This window comes from Bos taurus, chromosome 22 (genome assembly GCF_002263795.3).
Source record: "Bos taurus isolate L1 Dominette 01449 registration number 42190680 breed Hereford chromosome 22, ARS-UCD2.0, whole genome shotgun sequence".
Lineage (NCBI taxonomy): Eukaryota > Metazoa > Chordata > Mammalia > Artiodactyla > Bovidae > Bos > Bos taurus.
In genome coordinates this window covers 30,403,855-30,418,612 of record NC_037349.1, presented here as the reverse complement: position 1 = coordinate 30,418,612, position 14,758 = coordinate 30,403,855, and the positions used below count along the sequence as shown (strand labels likewise).

Below are 14,758 nucleotides of genomic sequence, written 5' to 3'. Positions count from 1 at the left end.
AAGCATGTTAAACAAATAACTCTTAAAAGAAATAGGAGAAAAACATTTTAACATAAAGCTCTAAGCTATACTGATGTTTATAAGCATTACAGGTTGGGGGGGTGGAGCTAAGTCATAATTGCTAATGCTACGGATTTGTTCCCTGTAGAATTCTCTGAGATAAACACAGATTTGCATATTTTGAAGATAGTTTGCCTGTTGCACATTCCTGTGAGTGTAAAGAGTTTTTCTTTACCAAGAATAATTAATTTTCACCCCTCACTTCCAAGTCTCTGTCCATTGACTTCCCTTTTCCAGCCTTTTGGGTTTTCTCCCCCAAATACCAGAGCTTGAGAAAACATTATGACCCAGGAGATTCTGAACAGAAATCCAATCACTGGGACTTTCTTGGCAGTTCAGCAGTTAAGATTCCAAGCTTCCAATGCAGGAGATGTGGGTTTGATCCCTGACCAGGGAACTAAGATCCCACATGCCATGTGGTACAGCCAAAATAAATAGAGTCCATAATATAATAAAAATATCCAAACATATCTCTGGAAAGGAATGAGGGGTGAGGGGATTTCTGAATCCCCTCAGAGTGAGGGGATTTTAATGCAGAATAAGAATGGATATTGGAAAGGGTGCCAACCACAGGGGCACCCTAACTTAAGCTTAAATTAGATTAAAAAAAATCATGTCTCAGACAATGAGGCAATATTTATTTTAAAGACAGTAGGTTCATAAAAAATGTTCACCTTCTAGAAACAAATGATGGCATTATAGATTAAAACTGAATTAATCCTATAGGTATGTATATATAATTCACTGTGCTATACAGCAGAAAGTAACTCAATATTGTAAATCAACTATACTCCAATAAGAAAAAATAAATGAATTCAAGATTAAAAAAAACAACAAAAACAAAAACTGGAAGCAGGGCGTAGAGACCAAACGTTTGACCCACTACTTGAATTTTTACAGTAACCTAACTTGACATATTCTGGGCCTGGTACTTTTTTGGCAGTCTGTGAAGATGGACTCCTCTGGGGAGGAGAAGTTGAAATTACATTGATTTCCATCTGCCCACTTACTCAACCTAATTCAACTATCTCTCGTTAGAAAACTGGGTGTCTCATTTTGCCTCACAAGGTCTGGACTGCTAATGATCTTGGGATCTTTCTGGTAGGCGAAGCTGGATTTGTCAAAGCACAGATGCTTGTCGGAAGTCTGATGGATGATGCTGAAACCTCAGGGCTGCCTTTCATATTTGGGCTTCCTCAGCAGGTCCAGGTGAACACTGGCGGGCCTCAGAGCCCAAACACACACTGCAGCCAACCTCTACCAGGCACAGGGAATGTCAGTGCCCACCTGGGGTTCCCTCTTCCTTCTGAGGCACGCTGTCTCTCTCCCTCCTCCTTCAGTCTGGCCCACTCTCAGCCCCTGGGTGTACACTAAGTCAGTTGTCACCAGCCAGGAAGAGTAACGGTGCATGGATGCGCTGGTCAGACTGGGGTAAGAGCTGAAACACGCAGGATGTCAGCCAGCAGCCAACAGTCCCCTCTGATGACAAGGCAGAGTCAGCAGGACGCGTCTGGTTTGGCTGTGGGTGGGGAGAGTCATTCTGGTCTTCGTGGTATCAGTGGTGCCGGGGCCCCCTGGACCACATGAGAAGGCTGGTGTGGTTCTAGGATGCAGCGGTTCGCACGGTCTGAGTCATCCCTCCAATGACGCATGGGCGGTTCCTGACCCACTGCAGTCCCCTCACTGCCGACCCAGGACCCTCTTCAAAGGCTGCCTTGACAACCACACAAGGAGCACGTTGTTGTCCCGTGAGCAGGCGGCTTTCCCACTCTCGTGTTTCCCCGGAATCCCCTCATCACCTGGCTCAAAGAAGCAGAACGCAGACCTTGCTGGACCTGAGGACCCCAGAGCATGGAAAGTTACAGTATCTTCCTACTGGGAGCAAGAGAGCCCCCTGACAGAACAGAGATGTAAGCCCACCTTTACACAAACCGACTAGAAACATCCCACACCACCATCCAAAAAAACCCAAGAAGCATTAGTCAATTTGAATTATTCTAAGGTCCAGCTGAATCTAGAGCTTATCTAACGGTCTATTGAGTTCTCAGTAAGTCATGTGAAAGGAAGTCCTATGATAACATTTCCTGAGACTTCTAGACATTTGATTAAGGAGTTATAAATCTTAGAGTCTGACGTGTCACAAGCAAAGTGAGATTACACCCAGAGCTGTCAAGATTAGGTAAACTTGTCTTGTTCTCTTACAGGTCTTTCTCAGCCTTATACCACAGATTAAAGATTTTTTTTTACGATAAAAAAAAATGGTTACCATCATGCTCAATGTTTAAAAAAAACCAGAGGTGGATAAAGCGATGCTTTTCAGTCTTCACATCCTGAAAAGTGTTTACCTGCTGGTCAATGGCAAGATTTTAATAAGGAATAAATAAAAAGAAAGGAGCTTGGCCTGCTGGGTTGGCCCCACACTGTCACCGAATTAACTGGTAACAGCTATTAAACCAGAGAGCTGGGCAACCCCCAATCTTCCAGGAACCGATTCCAAGAACGTGGTGGAATAAAATCAATACCTTTGGGGGTGGGAGGAAATCCAGAAACCTCTTTACAGGAGCCCCTGTCAAATTCTATTGCTAATTTTGAATTGACACATTATTCTAGGGATGACTGGCAGTTCCCATCAGCAAACCTGGGGAGACAGAGGTCTGAATCATCCACATCTCTGAAGGAGAGGATGTTCAGGGGGCTTTAAGTCGGGGGGATACTTCTGCAGCTTAGTGCCAAGGAATCTGGTACGTAAGTGGAGAGGTGGAAATTTCTGACTCTCCATACATGCTGGAATTCCTGGGTTAAATAAAGACAAGCTATAAATCAACTTGCTTTTTTTTTTTTTTTCCTACGGAGTTTTTACTCAGGTGTACTCTAAATGTGCATTAAACTGCAGCTCCATTAAGCAGTTACAATGGAGGTAAAGGGCGTGAGGCTAAATACCACAGGACCTTGTATAGATCTCATAGCTTTAATGGAATCAGGTTTTTAACAACTCTTTTTTCGTTAAATACAGTCAGTGTCAGGAAGATGCGTCCCACTCATAAAGCAGCGCAATGACAATGTACAGTGGCACTAACACAAGGACATAGTTCATCATGACATTTCCAGCAATTCCCAACTGATTAGGGTCATTATGTTGGAGGTCTGATTTATGTTGTCATTTCCTCTCACCGATCCTGCATCAATGAATCTTAATGAATTGGTAAATAAGGGTGAAGATTACACTCTATGACACTGAAACATTCCTCATTCTCAACACCCGAGATTTATGTAGCCAATTAGTGACTAACAGAGAAAATTGGCTGGCAGAAAAATAATATTCTTTATGGTACAAAATGGAAAAAGCTTTCTCGTTGAAGGGCAATGCCACAGCAAAAGTCCATAAAGTAGCTTGATATGTGGAAACACAAAAGATGTGCTTTGAGGGGGCTCCGTAGTCAAGTGCTTTTACTGTGGGGTTTGTTGTTCTTGATGTCTCACTTATTAAAAGTTATTGGTTTAATAAGAGGACTTGCATTTTATAAAAGGGAAAATTTGGCCTTGGTGGGGGTGGACAAGGAGTTAGGTATACTCCTATATTACACAAGTGTTAATTCTTTGTATTTACTGGAATAATGGAGAAAATTAAGCAAAGATGGCTCCAGGATTCCCCCTCCACCCACCACCAATTTTAGCCATTAGGTCAGCTTCTCTGACATCATGCAGACATGTAGCCATAATCATTTGTACATAATCAAGAAGCACTAAAATCTTTCTTCTGATTAATTACTGGGAAGTATGATTAAAGTCCACAGCTTGTTTCAAATACCAGAACTTTTTAATTGAAAAAAACAGCCTAATCATTAACACAGAAATCACTCCACTTACTATTATTATTTCACATTCACCTGTTCCTGACCCCATTATAAAACTAGATGAAATGACAGTCATAAACAGGAAAAAAAGGTAAAAATTCCCCAATGAAACATAATTCAGAAAATGTTGGCTTCACCTAGAGTTTGAAGTGTCACCCTACGGTATGTGTTCACGAATGCAAAGTGCAGTTTCAGAATCATTACTGCTTAAGCATATATTTAACATTGAATACTGTGAGAAAAAAAAAATGGTTCTCAAAATCCATGTATTTATTCAGATTTCATCACACGGCACCACAATATCCTTGTACAATATGCAAACCAGCCATGTTGCCTTCTAGCCACTGTTTTCTTGTCAACATCATCAACAGAGCTTTATAATTTAAGGGGAAAAAAGGGGTGGCAGACGTTGGATCAGTGGCAGTAGGTTCTCAAACCAGTTCATTAAAGTGCCCAGTGCTTAGTAAACAATAACGACAATAAGAAGTAATCTGCAAGGCCAGGGCCGCATGTTCTTTTCAGTTCTGGAATCCTCCACAACCACTTAAGTATCCTATTGAAGGGTCACTGCTCCATCAAGGGCTTCTGGATAACTGCACCACTTCTGTCAAGCTCAGATCACCTCTGGGATGTTGCAACCTTGTGGACTCCCTGGAAACTTGCTGTTCCCACAGTGAGAGCAACTAAGGCAGCCTGGAGGTCCACAAGGTGTGCCCAACAGCAGGCCTGCATGGAAAGCTAGTGGGAGCCAATGCACACAGTGCTGGGGAGGGTGGGAGTTGGAGAAAAGGAAGAAAAACGGAACGAGGCAACTTTGCAAAAGCTCCGGCCTTACAAGACTGTTGCTATGTGGTTGTGAAGTGTTCAGGGATGCTGAGTAAACTGTGCAGCTTTTTAAATGGATCATTCTTATTGTTCTTTAAATCAGTTTCTCAGAGAGCAAAGGCAGAAAACTAGCCAGTGAAATTATAAAGGCACGTGATGCTTCTGACTAGTTCTGGTATCAAGAAAGTGATACCTGCATAGCAGAATGCCGTGGGCACACAAAATTGTCCTCAGAGAGTCAGCACGGTGTGTTTCACACACATGCAAGGCTGAATCTTTAACATCCTGCCCCCTCAAAACAAAGAAACAGAAGGGGAAAAAAATGAATCTGCTTCACCTTTGAGAGTGAACAAATAATATTTTAAGTGCTAAGTGCTACTATGCACCAAAAAAAAAAAAAAAAAAAATTAAATTAAATGATATATATTGAGTCAATCCCTAGCTAAAAATCAAGAGATAAAACCTGCCAAGCCAAACCTGTGGGTAGAGTAATATCCGGGGGAGGAAAAGAGACGGGACATAAACTCAAGGGTGGGGAGCTGACAGTCTGCTCTCAAAACTGGGAAGAGCCAAGAGAAAACTCTACACATGTTTTATTTTAAAACCACTATTTGATACTGATTCCAAATGAAAGTGTTTTGTAAAATATTTTCACAGTAGGTGGCATCACTTATCAACTGTAGGAGGGGTGCGGTGGCTTGAAGCATTTTCCTTTATTAAATTATCAAATAATCATTTAAATGGCTTTCACACATTGTGTTCCATGTGAGACACACCTACAAGTATGGCAGGCTTGCCAGGGGGAGGGGAAAATCCACAACAGACTCTGAATCCCAGCTACTTGGTTTTTGCTTTTCTCTTTAATCATATGAGGATTTTTTTTTTTTTTAAGCAAATTTGCAAATCCATTTTGGTTCAGTAATAGATTATTTTGGTGAAAAACCCCACTTCTGCAGCTGACAGCAAAAGTCCCCCTTTTCTTTCAACAAGGACAGTTTGGTTGAATATAGCTTCTTTACGTAAATGAACCATAAATCCATTTTTCTCATCCTACAATAGTAAAGTGAAAATGTAGGCTTTAACATTTTTAAAAAACAACTAAACACAGACACAGTAATGTTTAGGCATCATAACATCTGCAAATACACTTCCTTCTTTCTTCATATTCAAGGGAAACAAAATGAACTGATTCTCCGTTTTACAATGTTAAGTTCAGTGGGCTGAATAACAAGACTTCTGACAACACAAATACTTAAGGAAGAACCAAACTACCCATGGCTACATTATAAAGAAGACTAGGACAGCTCTTATCTTTTTAAGAGAGAATTAATTTACCACCAATAGTCAAAAGGGTGGGGGGTGGCAGAGACAATACCAACTCAATGCCCAGTGGTTATTTTGTAGTAAGATCTGGACACTACAAATTTCTCCTTATGCATTCGAAAATAATTAATAGATGACAAGCATTATTTATCAGGCGAATTTTTTAAAATATGGATTTTTTTTTTTAAATTTCAGGAAAAAGAAGTAAAGAACAGAAGATGAGTAGACAAAGAAAGCCTATTTCTTTTCTCATTCTGGTGTATAAATAATTTGGGTGGACTCTAACTGGATTGTGTTCCATGGAAACAGCAAAGAATGTGGGGTGTTGGGACCTAGAACCCTAGAAATTTATAATGAGAGAACAAGATAATTTGCCACAGGACAAAAAGTTCATATGTCAATGTTATCTCCTGCCTATCCATTTCCCGGGTGATCCTTCAATTGCATGCACAAGAAATTCTGTACCTGAGAAAGAGCTGCATAGCTCAAAGGCGAACTGGTATTTCAGAATCATCACCTTGTAAGGAATTTCTGGGAGTTGTCTAATGTATCCTAGATTACGTCTGGAAAAAAAGCTTGTGTTTAAAAAGCTAACTCTGAAGGGGTAAGTGGCTTAGCAAATCAAGATAATACAAAGGGAATCTGATAGTATTATGATAACAGATGTGCCCCCATGTAATACCAGCAGGAAAGGAGTGATGGTGTTAGTCACTCACTTGTGTCCTACTCTTTTTGCGACCCCATGGAGTGTAGCCCGCCAGGTTCCTCTGTCCTTGGGATTCTCCAGGCAAGAATACTGGAGTGGATTGCCATTCCCTTCTCCAGGGGATCCTCCCGAGCCAGGGATGGAATCCACGCCTCCTGCATTGCCGGTAGATTCTTTACCACCTGAGCCACAGGGAAGTCCATATAATCAACCAAATTCACATACACTAAATACTAACAGACCAAAAAGGGCAAACATATTTCATGCCAAGCACCATCTATCAGCAAAGGCTGACACTCTTTAAGAGAAAGACTCACAGGCTCCAATCAGGCTTGCTGAGAAACAGTGCTGGAATTGCTTAGTGATGTCTGCCGCGAGAAGCGGTGGAAAGGAGAAGTGGTAAAAGCCACCCTACCCATCTGCTGGAGACTGTTCAGGATCCCCTGTACTCATGCTTCATGTCATCTCCATGGTAGTAAACAAAAGCTAAAACAAATAAATACGCTTTCTCAAAGGAAGCAATCTTATCCACATCAAGAGATGTTAAAAATTAATATTAGGTGTTTGTTGTTCAGTCGCTAAGTTGTGTCCGACTCTCTGTAACCCCATGGACTATAGCACGTTAGGCTCCTCTGTTCTCCACTCTCTCTCGGAGTTTGCTCAAATGCATCTCCACTGAGTGGGTGATGGTATCTAGCCATCTCATTCTCTGTCACCCTCTTCTCCTGCCCTCAATCTTTCCCAGTATCAGGATATTTTCCAACAAGTAGGCTCTTCACATCAGGGGGCAAAAGTATTGGAACTTCAGCATCATTCCTTCCAATGAATATTCAGAGTCGATTTCCTTTAGGATTGCCTGGTTTGATCTCCTTGGAGTCCAAGGGACTCTCAGGAGTCTTCTGTGGCACCACAGTCTGAAAGCACCAATTCTTCGGCATTCAGCCTTCTTTATGGTCCCTTTCATATCCATACATGACTACTGGAAAAACCATTGCTTTGACTATCCAGACCTTTGTTGGCAAAGTGGTGTCTCTGCTTTTTAATACACTGTCTAGTTTTGTCATAGCTTTCCTTCCAAGGAGCATCTTTTAATATCATGGCTGCAGTCACCGTCTGCAGTGATTTTGGAGCCCAAGAAATGAAAATCTGTCAGTTTCCACTTTTCCCCCTTCTATTTGACATGAAGTGATAGGACTGGATGCCATGGTCTTAGCTTTTTGAATGTTGAGTTTTAAGCCAGCCTTTTCACTCTCTTCTTTCACCCTCATCAAGAGGCTCTTTAGTTTCTCTTCTGAATAGAAAAAACAGAATTCCTGAATAGAATACTGGATTCCTGAATATAAAAAATAGAATTCCTGGGCTTCCCTGGTAGCTCATAGTAAAGAATCCACCTGGAGTTCGATCCCTAATCCAGGAAGATCCCACGTGCTGTGGAGCTACTAAGCCCATGTGCCACAACTATTGACAAGCCTGTGCTCTAGAGCCCCGGAGCCGCAACAACTGAGCCCATGTGCTGCAACTATGGAAACCCATGCACCCTAGAGCCTGTGCTCTGCAACAAGAGAAGTCACTGCAATGAGAAGCCTGCCCTCTGCAACTAGACATAGGCTCAGCCTGCCACAACTAGAGAAAAGCCCACACAGCAACGAATTCCGAGTACTGCACTGTCAAAAATAAATTTAAAAAAATTTTAATAAAAAATAGAATTCAAAAAAAGAAAAAAAAATTCAAAGTTGCATCAGGAAAATAGCCTCTGACAGCTCAATGAAGGAGAGGGATCCAAGAATGCCGAAGTCCACAGCCTACTAAAGTTGAAATAAATGTTAGAGCATGAAACAGATTTTACAGACTGTTCCTCTCAATGGATTCCCTGTGACGCCATGAAGGACAAGAAAGGATGAGTATATGGAAATTTCTGGAACACAAGGAAGAGAGCTAAGAAAACTTTTAGAATGCATAAAAATGGATTGGAAAGAGAATTTAAGGCCTTCGTACATCAACGCTTTTTTCAGTGCAAAGCAAACACCATTAGGTGACAGAAAATTCTTGTCCGTTTTCTAGGGGTTCGTGTTGTGTATGTTCTCTGGGACTGCAGTTTATCTTTGATGTTAGCGTTGCTCCTAGCCTTGCCTTAGCTCTTGCACACCATTACTGACCTTTAGTGCTACAGGTTTACTTCCAGAATGTTCAGTAGTGCTGTTTTTTGCACATCCATTTGGAGAGACACAGACAGAAGGGTCTGCCTCTAATTACAAGCCCCTGAAATACCTTTCATATGTATAACTGAATCACTACTAATTTTTTAAAATTAAAATGCTTGAACTATTAGATCAAACAACAAAAAATATTTTTAAACAACTGGAAGATATGCCAAATGCTCTTAGGGCCAAATATCTCAAAATAAAACACAGTACAAGGAGATGAACCAATCATCACATTCCAACTCTTAAACTAATCCGATCAGCACACCTCACTTTCTGCATCTGAGGCCTCCTGGCAAAACGGACAACCCAGGAGGACCAAAGGCTGTTTTTCCAGAACCTGTCCTTGGGGGGAAAACTGACAGCAACCGCCTAAGAGGGGCAGGGGCTGGGGATCACGGCTGTTTTTCAAAACCTTAGAGTTGCAAGCTTCAACACCTGTGAAAAGTTCTGCAGCTCCCAGGACATCCCCAGAACTGCTGTCTGCTTCAGTTCAGAAGATGATTTGCTGGTGGGGAGGGCTGGGCCAAGGGCTTAGGTGCTCCTCTCCAAGGTGTCTATGAAGAGCTGTTTAGTACAGATGAGTGGAAGGCATATTCCTCCCCAGTTATGCAAAGGACAAAATTTACCATTAACATGATTCCCCTGTGAAGTTCAAAGACTCGATCTCAGGCCAACCTGGGTAGGGTAATTGAAAATGGAAGCAGTGTACGGAAAATTTCAAGCAATAATCATTGTCAGAAGCCAGTGGCCCAGAGATATAAACACCCTAAAAACCAACGGATACTAATGAAGTTGCAGCTTCAAGGCAGACGAGGGCAGAGGGATGGGTGAGCAATTTCAGCACTTAACATGGAAGTGGGAACATTTAGTGCTGGGGACTGATCTTTGACAGGCCCCAGTCTTCCAATGACCATCTCACAGCTAATACCCTGTCCCCTTGACTTAAGGACCAATTCCTGCTTTTAATGGATGGGGTGACAGCTATAATTCTCATACATTCATTCCAGTGAAGGCTGCCATCTGTTCTGATGGGAAAATAAAAAAATTTAGAAAAGACTGCAGATCAAGCTTCCCTGGGTTTTTAAGAACTGGCATTGATGTTTAACAGGCTTCCCAGGTGGCACAGTGGTAAAGAATCTGACTGCCAATGCAGGAGATGCAGGTTCTAACCTTGGGTTGGGAAGATCCCCTGGAGAAGGAAATGGCAACCCACTCTAGTATTCCTGCCTGGGAAATCCTCTGGACAGAGAAGTCTGGTGGGCTACAGTCCAGGGGGTCACAAGACTTAGACACCACTGGGTGACTCAGCACACACACAGATGTTTGCGGAGGAAAAAAAAAAAATACTTTTAAGTGTGTAATTCACTTTTCCACAGGAGTTGGAGTTATTGAAAACTTACAATTAAAGCCATACTTTGCCTAAATCACCTCGCAGTAAATAGAAGTATCACATGACTCTTTAATGGTGACTGATTATGAATTCTTTTGAAAAAAATAAACTGAAGAGGCAAACAACACTGATCCTGTTCAGCCATCAGTGACTTCCCATGTCTTAAAAGTTATCTATGACATTTCTCAGTACTTTTGCCTAGAAAATCCCATGGACGGAGGAGCCTGGTAGGCTGCAGTCCATGGGGTTGCTAGAGTCGGACACGACTAAGCAACTTCACTTTCACTTTTCACTTTCATGCATTGGAGAAGGAAATGGCAACCCACTCCAGTGTTCTTGCCTGTAGAATCCCAGGGACGGAGGAGCCTGGTGGGCTGCCGTCTATGGGGTCACACAGAGTCGGACACGACTGAAGCAACTTAGCAGTAGCACACAGTGAACGAGCTTTCTGAAGGCAGAGAGCCCATCATACCTAATAAGACAGGTTCTTAAACAATATGTATTGAATACTGTACATTCACAGAGTGTTGTCTCTGTCTTAAAAATACAACTATACTTAGACTTTTTGGGGGGCTCCAAAATCACTGCAGATGGTGACTGCAGCCATGAAATTAAAAGACGCTTATTTCTTGAAAGAAAAGTTATGACCAACCTAGAAAGCATATTAAAAAGCAGAGACACTAGTTTGCTGACAAAAGTCCGTCTAGTCAAGGCTATGGTTTTTCCAGTAGTCATGTATGGATGTGAGAGCTGGACTATAAAGAAAGCTGGGCACCGAAGAATTGATGCTTTTGAACTGTGGTGTTGGAGAAGAAGTTGAGGAAGACTTCAAGGAGATTCAAGCAGTCTATCCTAAAGGAAATCAGTCCTGAAAATTCATTAGAGGGACTGATGTTGAAGCTAAAACTCCAATATTTTGGCCACCTGCTGCAAAGAGCTGACTCATTTGAAAAGACCCTAATGCGGGGAAGATTGAAAGGAGGAGGAGAAGGGGACGACAGAGGATGAGATGGTTGGATGGCATCACCTACTCAATGGACATGAGTTTGGGTAAACCCGGGAGTTGGTGATGGACAGGGAGGCCTAGCGTGCTGCAGTCCACGGGGTTGCAAAGAGTCTGACACAACTGAGAGACTGAACTGAACTGATACACGTAAAGTTTACTTAAGGCAGGATACACCTGTGCTAGGTAAAGAATGTTTAACAGAGAGTATCAGAGAATATCAAAGAGACAAGTGCATCTAATAACAGAATAAGAGGAAATACTCCAAGGAACCTGGAGCACCAACGCCCTGTGTACCAGCTCCTGCAGGTTAGTAACACCCAGCCGTCTGGAACAGTCAAGGAGCCCTTCTCTTGGACCATCGATGCTAATGGAATCTTTGGACTAGAAGAGCCAAGATCTACTGGTATCAGGGGCTCCAGCTTAGACACTGCGCAAGTCTAAGTTCTTTGAGACAGTAGGGGTAGTGCTTGCCATGTAGACACACTGCTATCCAGGGCTGCATTCCCAATTATTTCCTGAGTCTCTGCTGCAGGCCAGGCGTTCTGTGGAGCATGTTCAGAGCAGCTCTCTATCCATTTGGGGGATAAACCTTTGGGTCCCACCTGTCTACTAGTCCTGACGTATGGACAGGCAGGATGTACACACTGAACTGTTGTCTCATAGAAACATTATGAGACTCACAAATGCAAGTCACATAGGCAATTTAAAAATACTATCCATATTTAAAACAATAAAAAAAGTGGGAATTACTCTAAAAAATGTATTTCATTTAACCCAATAGAGCCAAAATATTTTAATTTCAACATACAATCAATATGAAAGCTAGTAATGAGACAGTTTACATTTTTCTCTCTTTTTTTCCCAAATTAAGCCTTTGAACTCCAGTGTGAATATTACACATATGGCACATCAATTCAGCCACACCACAAGGGCTCAGCAGCTACTTCTGGCTAGTGGCTCCCATACTGGACAGTGCAGGTCTAAGAGCATTTCAAGATTCTGGGAGGGTTTCTGAATATAAGGGAAAAGGATATGATCCACACTATTATCACTTTAGACATCTGAAACAGGGCTGGTAAGATCTGGGGGCAGCGGTTCAGAGCTGGGAGAGAAGAATTAGGGACAAGAAGTAGAGAGTTACCCTGAAATGGTCCCACTGCTTTCTCTACATGTGGCCTGCAACAGAGACTATAAGCTATGAGTCTGCACATGTCCACGGGGAGACAAGCAAACATCTACAGACCCACGTATCTGTAAATTCTACAGCTGATACTCACTCTGTCACCTGTCAAGATAAAAGTAAAAAAGACTTCAATCACAGGGAAAGCAGCAGCACAGCATTTTCCTCCCCCATGGAAAAAAAAAAATAAAAGAATTTAACAACATTCTAGTTTGTATGTTTGAGGAGGGGTTAGGGGCTGGGGGTGGGGGTAGGTGTGAAGAGAAGTTGGCTTCCTGCCAGGAACTGACATCCAACAATGACTGGGAAATTAGGAGATGTCTCAGTTATTTAGAGCACACATTTAAAATCAAAATCCCTAAAAATACAAGATAAATAAGAAATGCCTTAAATACGACATGCACTCAAAAATAAGTTAACTTTCTTGGGAGCACTAAATACTCTGAAGGAACACAATTTATTGGGGAGCATACTGTGGTGATTAAGTGAGCAAGGGCTCTGCAGGCTGATGGGCTTGGCGTCAGAGCCCAGTTTGGTCACTTCCTACCCACCTCTGGGGCTTCCCTGGTGGCTCAGATGGTAAAGCGTCTGCCGGCAATGCAGGAGACCTGGGTTTGATTCCTGGGTCAGGGAGATTCCCTGGGGAAGGAAATGGCAACCCACCCCAGAACTCTTGCATGGAAAATTCCATGGATGGTGGAGCCTAGTAGGCTACAGTCTATGGAGTTGCAAAGAGTCGGACACGACTGAGCCACTTCACTTTCCTTCTTTCTTTCTACCTACCTCTGTAAGCAAATTATTTAATCTCAGTGAAGGTTGGTCTTCTCATCAGAAAGTAGGGACAAATAATAGTCACCTTGCCAGGCCTCCTTGCAAATTAAATATGTAAAATGTTACCTTCAGCTGTTCAAGAAACTTATATACCAAACACACTTAAGACAGAGTGACACAGTATATATACTTATGCACACACTACACAGTAACACTATGTCTTACAATAGAGTGTGTGTATGTATCTACAGTGAAAACCAGGATTGAAGTGCAGAGGCCTGGAGTTTTCCTGAAGGAGGACAAGTCCTGGTTGCAGCCCTACAGCTGCAGGACCTAGGGTTGCATCAATATCACAGAACTACACCTAATGAGACTAATACTACAGATAATAAATACTGGAGAGGAGGTGGAGAAAAGGGAACTCTCCTAGGCTATTTTTGGGAATGTATACTGTTAACAGCCACAATGGAGAACAGGAGGGAGGTTCCTTAAAAAAATAAAAGCAGAGCTACCATATGATCTAACAATCTCATTCCTGGGCATATGTAACAAAAAGACAGCGCAAATTTGAAACAATACATGCACCCCCAATGTTCAAAGCAGCATTATCTACAATAGCCAAGACATGGAAGCAACTTAAACATCAATCCACAGATGAATGGATAAAGAAGATGTGAGATATTTATGTATCATAAATGTGGTATATATACGTGTGCGTGTCTGTATATATGTATATATAACGAACTACTACTCAGTCATGAAAAAGAATGAAACAGCACCATTTGCAGCAAAACTGATGGACTTAGATTATCATGTTAAGTGAATTAGGTCAAAGACAAATATTCCATGATACCACATACATGCAAATAAATGACAGTACAAGTGAACTTATTTACAAAACAGATGCTCAGACATGGAAAACAAACTTATGGCTACCAAACAGTAAGTGGGGGTGGGTGGGTGACAAATTGGGAGTGTGGGACGAACAGATGCACAGTACCATATGTAAAATAAACGAACAATGAAGATTTACTATATATAGGTATAGCACAGGAAACTATATTCATTATCTTGTAATAAACTGTAACGGAAAAGAACTGAAAACAGAAAATAGAGCTACACAAATATATAACAGAATCACTTTGCTGTACACCTGAACTAACAGTGCTAAGCTGGAACGGTTGTTGGGAGAATTCAGCACCATCACCTACGACAAGCTCTGACCACCGTGCCTGACCCATAGCTGCTGCTCAGTACAGAGTAGTTATTATCATTACAGGCATGCATCAATCATCTAGGGTGAAGTACTTCCCTCTAGGACCGTTTCTGCTTAACTGCAAACCCTCATGAGTGGCTCTCAGACAAGGGAGGGACCAGAGGACGGATGGATTGATGAGGTTTACCATCTAAATACCATCAGGCATATGTACAAGTTTTCT

General features: G+C 42.0%; 1 protein-coding gene across 25 annotated transcripts in view; it reads right to left on the bottom strand.

The window, feature by feature from the left end:
• The window catches only part of FOXP1 (forkhead box P1), a 627,940-nt gene that overhangs the window by 271,605 nt on the left and 341,577 nt on the right, over positions 1 to 14,758 (bottom strand). Inside the window, exon 1 of one of the 25 annotated variants that reach the window (XM_059879657.1) lies at positions 1 to 14,758. This exon is cut by the window's left edge and continues 20,608 nt beyond it. The exons of the other annotated variants lie outside the window; for them this stretch is intronic. The gene's annotated coding sequence lies outside the window, so the exon portion shown is untranslated. 25 annotated transcript variants of the gene reach the window in all.